The following is a 7486-nucleotide window of genomic DNA, read 5'->3' on the forward strand; positions in this document are numbered from 1 at the left end:
AGACTTTGTGAATCCCACGTGCTTGTTCGTGTGTTACACGTTATTGAACACATACTGGGAAAAAGTTGTAAAATCCATATTTGACCGGGAGATATAACATTTTAAAATTTAAAGAAAAAGCTAAATCCCTTACTTACTTTAAAAAGGGTTCCGGCGAACACATACTAGTTTTTGTGACCAAGGACGTATTCTGGAATGGGATCTATTTGTGAAGGCTGGGTCATGCTGCGTATGAAGTTTCTACAGATTTTTGTGTTTATTGTTTATCGATGCACTCAGCAATATTCCAGCTATATGACGTCGGCCTGTAAATAATCATGTCTGAACCAGACAATCCAGTGAGCGATGTTATGAGCATCGTACCACGTCGTCTGGGTACAATGACACACAATCAACCAGACCTGTTACGGCAAGCATAGGTAACTGAGGACCTCATCTAATTGGGATGTCATAGGGGTTTCGACAGAGCCGTGTTCAAGTTATAAGACGTGACGCTGATCGTAGTCGAATATCACCTCGGTGAACACAGGGTTCACGAGAATGGACCAATGATCATAATTAGAGCTCATCTGGGATTCGAACCACGACCAGCGGATTCAGTTGCATACATACGCTCTTTAATCCTGATACCCGAACAAAGCAAAACCATATTACTTCAATAAATCACCCGTGAAGATCTGGGTTAGAATAGGTCTTCAGCAACCCAGACTTGTCATAAGAGACGGCGAACGGAATCGGGTGGTCAGGTGGCTGACTTGGTTGATGCATGTCAGGGTATCCCAAATGCGTGGATCGATGCTCATGATATCAATCACTGGATGGTCTGGTCGAGACTCGAATATTTACAGACCGCCGTCATAGAGCTGAAATATTGCTGAGTGCGGAGTTAAATAAACAAACAAACAAACAAACAACAAACTTCAATAACTAAAAACGACAAAACACTTTCCATATCCACAAGAAATCTCTCCAAGAGTCGGCTGTACTATTCTGACTACATCGTAAGCAGGTGTCTATGAATCAACGGTTTCTCTTCAAAATGCTCTTGAAATTGTATTGAGATTAATAATATATCCATTGAAAAACACATTTGATCCGTTTGTAATACCAAATTTCCAATAATATACAGTGAATCTAGGTAACCCGAACTTTCAAGTCATAAAACCCCGGCTTTCTACACTACTACTGACGTAACAACTACAAGGACACTTTATTCTGAAACAATGATTCGTTAAACCGGACATTTCTTAATACAGACGATATCACCGAGAACTGCATCGTCCGGATTAGCGAGGTTCCAATCTATTCTCCAAAACTAAAATACCTTCACATGTATTGCACCGCTGTCAAAAAGACTCACAGTCCCATATACTACTCAAAACAAGTTAAGGACCACCATATTCTTTCATATTATAGTTAATCGGCCATAGTTTGACAGATTATCTTTTATAATATGAAAGAATCGGGTGGTCCTTTATTTTTTTAGTAACTTCTGAGAGTGTTAATTTCTTCAAACATTCACGTCAGTTTCTGAAAGCACTCAAAGAAAAAACAACCTCTGAAACATGTACAGTAATTTCTCTTATTGCGCCGGTGTCCGGGTCAACGATTAGGGCGACTGCACAACTTCGTCTCCATGCTCCGTTCCGTGGGAAGGGGGAGCGAGCCCATAAAGATCCGTGACGATGTTCCAATGTTCAATGATTTTATCAGACAATCGGACAGTTTAAGATTTGTCATACTTCCTAAGGATTGTGGGAAAGTTGCAGTGGTGGCTTTAATGCGCTAAGGTCGGCATATCTACGGGGGCAATGTAAACACTTCTTACAACTAATTAACAAAATAATTTCCCATGTAAAATTACAGCAACCGAAGAAATATCTCCACGACCTTTGCACATGTGTCAAAGATTCGGCCGTTTGTTCACAACACGTGTAAACGGCTCGACACCACAATATGATTTTACACTGCTTTGGTCGATCATCTGAACAGCCAGGCTAAGGTTTCACGGGAAAAATACTCCATTGGGGCCCGTTGGTTAGACACCTAGGCCCTGAACGAGCGTATATATCATTCCGTAGAGCTGCGTTTCCAGTCCGATCCTAACGTGGGAATGGCAAGGCTAGGAAGTTCTCAGTTTCTGTGGAGGGGGGTTTCAGCAGCTTGTCTTACAAGTGTTCAAATACACCCATGTAATATGGCGACTTGTTAGGGAGTAATTAAACTTGTAGAAGCAATTACGCGGATCTTATTTTAAACAAGTTCCACCCGAGTGGAACGATCCGTATCCTCGCGGTTGACTTCGGATTCTCGGTTGTCGGGGAAACTCGGTGTCGCCAGATCTGGGACGGGCTTGTCATAGAGAGACGTATCTTTGCCGTCTCCAAATGAACGTAAAAAATGTGCTTTTTAACCCATTTGTGCTTGAAATGTGTGCGAACAGAGCCCACGAAGAATTCACAGGTTGGTGTCGCTAAACGTTCAAAGAAATATTAAAAATACCATTTTGTCGTGATCAGGGATATAACAGGCAATTCTTCCATGGCAATAAAGATTCTGAGCATTAACATATTATCGAAGAACGCTGTGGGATATGTGGAATGGTCTCAAACCACAAAAAAAGTCTACAGCTGCTTAAGAGAAATGGTTTGGGAACTGCATTCTTTTTCTGAGAGATAATTCTTTCAATTTCAAATAAATTAATATACAATACAGATGCAAATTCTCAATTATCCGATCACCTTTCAGATATCTGCAAGTAAATTTAAATTTTATTGAATTATTACTGCACATAACTGTTTTTACTTTTCTTTTTTGAGTGTGGCATTTGATGTAAATCCATTCTCATAAAATGTGATATATCTGTATTAAAAAAACGACTGAAAACAACAACATTATCTTCAAATCGTTTGTTCATGTATAAGGTAGTGATTGTTGGTTTCCATTGTGTGATGGGACGGTTGGGGTGTAGCCTCGTGGTTGAAGCGTTCGCTCGTCACGCTGAAGACCCGGGTTCGATGCCCACATGGGTACAATGTGTGAAGCCCGTCCCTGGTGTTCACGGTATGATATTGCTGGAATATTGCTAAAACGGCGTCAAACATTTCTCACTCGGTTCGAACCATTATTCATATATCTGAACTACTGTACTGTTAGAGTTTAAGCAGCTTCACTCACTGACAGTGCCGAATAAACAATAAACGTACACCACTGATGTCAAAATCAACAATGATTCATATTTTGAAATCAGCTACGCAAATTGTTGGGGGTTGGGGGTGGTTTGGAGGGGGGAGCGTTCCTCGGTAGACTTGGCCTGTCAGCGCCATTGCCGAATATTATCACCACGCATAATTACCATGTGAAGTTGGGCAGAACGTAGAGGACCCTGAGAAAGTCAAACGCCGCCGGTTGGGAACTCTTCCAGCTCTCAGGATATGTAAAAAGCGTTGCTTGGTATTTAGCTACGAAACGTACGCTAAATTAACCGACATGTACCCAATTTCTTGCATTGCCGGTCTCAAACGTGATCAAAATTACGTTTGACAGTAAAATTACTCGTTGCTACGAGATGCAATGGCTCCCGTCCGCATGAGTAATGTGTCAATTATATTATAATTTTTGGTTCATTTTCCGGAGGAAAAAATAACAATCAAGTACTCATTTGCAGTTTCGCTCAAAATTTGATTCAAATTGAACACTTAATCCGTATTTAAACAATTATTAGCCGATGAAAATCAAAAGCGACATCTGTTCCTTAAATCGTGTATGTGCGTGTTACAAGTTACAACCACCACTGTGGGGTTCATCGTGTGTTGCCAAGTGGTAAACGTCAGAGACCCGCATCACTTAGGGGTTTCCTCCCACAAATGGAATACTGTTCAAAGCGGTCTGAAACCCACTCACTCACTCACTCACTCACTCATCGCGGGTTGCATCTTGACAAGGTAGTAGCTTGGTTGGTTTGTTGTTTAACGCCGCACTCTGCAATATTCCAGCTATATGACGGCGGTCTGTAAATAATCGTGTCTGGACCAGACAATCCAGTGATTAATGTCATGAGCATCGATCCACGCAATTGGGATCGATGACATGCATTAACCAAGTCAGCGAGCCTGACCACCCGATCCCGTTAGTCGCCTTTTACGACAAGCATAGTCACCTTTTACGGCAAGCATGGGTTGCTGAAGACCTATTCTACCCCGGAATCTTCACGGGTCAGGTAGTAGCTAGTCGTACCAAGCGTGTATACATTTTTGGGAACAACACGCATATAAAGTTTGCTTGTATCAATGAATGTTGTTTTACACCGCAATCAGCGATATATACTCCAGCGGTTATATACTCCAGTTGCAAATAATGGAGCCTCGAGGCGTATATCTGTAGCAACGCGGTACTTTCGCTGTACGATGACACGTAATAACTCATCTAACACATTGTAACCATGCTTTCATGTCAGTCTTTTTGACTAATGTTTAATCTCTGAGAATATATATTTGATTAAAAAAAACGCTTTTATATTGAAAAGGAGCCCCAGCGAGACGGGAGATTCAGAATCTTGACCTTGGGAAAATCTAGACTTGCTTCATTTAGAGCTTCTGCATTACAGAAAGGGCTGGATGTTAATGAAATAATATGGTTCAGGGACTGTGAGACAGACAAGTCAGTCTTTAAATGGTACGGGGTGTTTAGGAGTTAATATTTTCCGTGAACCCTGACACAGTTGAGCGTCAAGGTTTCCCACTACAATGCAGTCTCGTACATGTAAATAAACTAAACATGTATATAATGGAATCCTCGAGTGTCTTAAAGGGGGTGAATATAGGCTGCTGGAGCTGAGAAAGGGATGAGAGAGGAAGGGGGATGAATGTTTTATTAAATATATGCTCTGGGGTCTGAATGAGAGACAAGATTCCTCGGGGTTTGATGTAAACTATAGGTAATGACAAAACTATGTTTTTGTTGTCGACTTTAACACATTGTCTTTGACAAGTAAAGCGGGAGAGTGAATTAGGGTAATTTTACATGCTTACTTTTTATGCAAATATGTGTTAGCAAATTTTTTTTATATTATTATTATTATGATGATGATGATGATGATGATGTTCAGGTTGAAATAAAAAATGCAGTAAAGAGGGTTTGGGTGATCCTGGCACGGTCAGCCTGGTAAGGCATCATCAGCTCAGGGCCCTTGCCCCTTCTACACGCAGCCCAGACACCGAATGGGACTTCTCCCAGGAAGCGCTGCCTAGTTGAACCCTCCCAGAACTTTTCGGAGAATGTGAAGACACCCCAACACTGCAGCCTTCTGCATTACCGAGATTGTCAGAAGGGCTGTATTCCTGGCAGCAAACCCGGGTACTCTCCCAATGTCAGTCAACAGATTGGGAGGTACCAAACCTGAGGCACCGAGAACAATGGGGAGTAGGCCAACTTGGTACTTAGGATGCAAGCGTGACATTTCAAAAGCGAAGTCCGCATATTTGCCATGTTTTTCCTGAATCTTGTCAATCACATTAGTGTCAAATTCAATAATATAAATGTTTTCATTGGAATTATACAAAAGGACAAGGTCAGGCTTGTTGGCCTGGATACGTCTGAGGCTGTATACGGGACTATTTATCATTTTCCATGACACCGTCTTCATATTCTGGGTCGTACCATGGATTGACCTCTGCGTCAAAACCACAAGCATGGCGAAGACGTCGCTTAAGATACTGTGTTTCAACGGTTAGAAAGCTGGGCATCCACTGACAATGTGTTGGACAGTCTCATTAAATTCATTACATATTCTACATTTCATATTCACATTTTAATTCAAAATCACACATTGACGGTTTCGAGTGGGAAGTGACTGGTCCTGAGCAGCAAACAGAAAACCTTCCTGTTTCACTTTTCAGGCCAGCCGACCTCATTCAATGCCAAGGACATTTCAGGCTTGCAAACCTTTCTCAACACATTGCACATACACCCGATGCAGTGGTCGTTCAGATAGCCTCTCCTTGAAAGTCTGAGTCTGGGCCGATTTGATATGGCACTTCACTTGGTTGACACTCATTTCTGTACCGTCCAGCAGTACAGAATCAACAACAAAATCAACACCGTCATTGAGATTATGTTCCACATCCTTGCCTCGTTTAAGAAAACTGGGGAATGCCTTGTTTTCATCATGAGTCTTGACATGCTTCACAAGAGGATCATCAGACAAATAAATATGTACAAAAGTGCACAAAACAATTCTATCATGAAGAGCCCCAACGTTAATCAAACCACGTCCTCCTATAACGATTGGTAAATATAAGCGATTGAGGGAAGAGCGAGGGTGGTGCGATCTATTGTCTGACATGATTCTGCGTGTGTGGATGTCAATACCCTGAATTTCTTGATTCGTCCAATCAACAACACCAAATCAATATGAAAGGACGGGTACAGCATAAGTATTTGTGGTTTTAACTTTATTGCGAGCATTTAGCTCAGAACTCCACAGATTTTCTTAAGTCTACATTTGTACTCTGCCCGAAGTGTTTCCTTGACATGGGCATTCTGGAGTTCGTCCCTAATCTGCATCCCTAAGTACGTATAGAATTGACCTTCCACGAGATGGTCAATAACTCCTCCAACTGACTAAGCCTCTCTCTTCTACCTTGCCAAGTTTCAGGTGAAGAATGTTGCATTTGTCGAGTCCAAAGGACATGCTGATGTCATTAGAAAAGGTGAGTGAGTGAGTATGGTTTTACGCCGCTTTTAGCAATATTCCAGCAATATCACGGCGGGGGACACCAGATATGGGCTTCACACATTGTACCTATTTCGGGAATCGAACCCGGGTCTTCGGTGTTACGAGCGAACGCTTTAACCACTAGGCTACCCAACCGCCATCATTAGAAAAGGACTCGACAAGGCAAATCTTTTTTGTTAGTGTGGATCCTCCATTGGCATTCTTTTTCTTTTTCTTCTTCTTAATTATTATTATTATTATTATTATTATTATTATTATTATTATTATTATTATTATTAACTTGCAAGTTAAGAACCATGCAGAGACCAAGTGGGGCGCTTGTTGTGACAGCAAATTATATATTTCATCTGCAGGCATTACCTATCAAAATTAATTTGAGGTACAATTTTCTTACACACCTGTGGGCGAGTAACCCATTGGAGGTAACCGTTATCAAACATCATAGTGGAATTGTGTTAATTTTTTCATGCTAATACTTTTTTATGGAAATTGTGTGGGGTGGGTGATACCGGAAGGACACGCCTGCCCTTTTCGCGAACACCTGGTGTCATCTCTGATTTTTAGTGATTCATATTTGATATAATTTTCACCGTTATTTTGCCTTTTACACACAATGGAATCTATTTCGTCGGATAATCGAGACTGGTTATTCTCTGGCGTTGACGTTATATTTTTGTTTGTTTGTATGACAGTACCGACTGTCTATCACCTTAAACATATACAGATCAAGTGGTCCATTATTGGAAGCGC

The sequence above is a fragment of the Haliotis cracherodii genome, unplaced genomic scaffold, assembly GCF_022045235.1.
Source record: "Haliotis cracherodii isolate W230 unplaced genomic scaffold, xgHalCrac1.p SCAF_10, whole genome shotgun sequence".
Lineage (NCBI taxonomy): Eukaryota > Metazoa > Mollusca > Gastropoda > Lepetellida > Haliotidae > Haliotis > Haliotis cracherodii.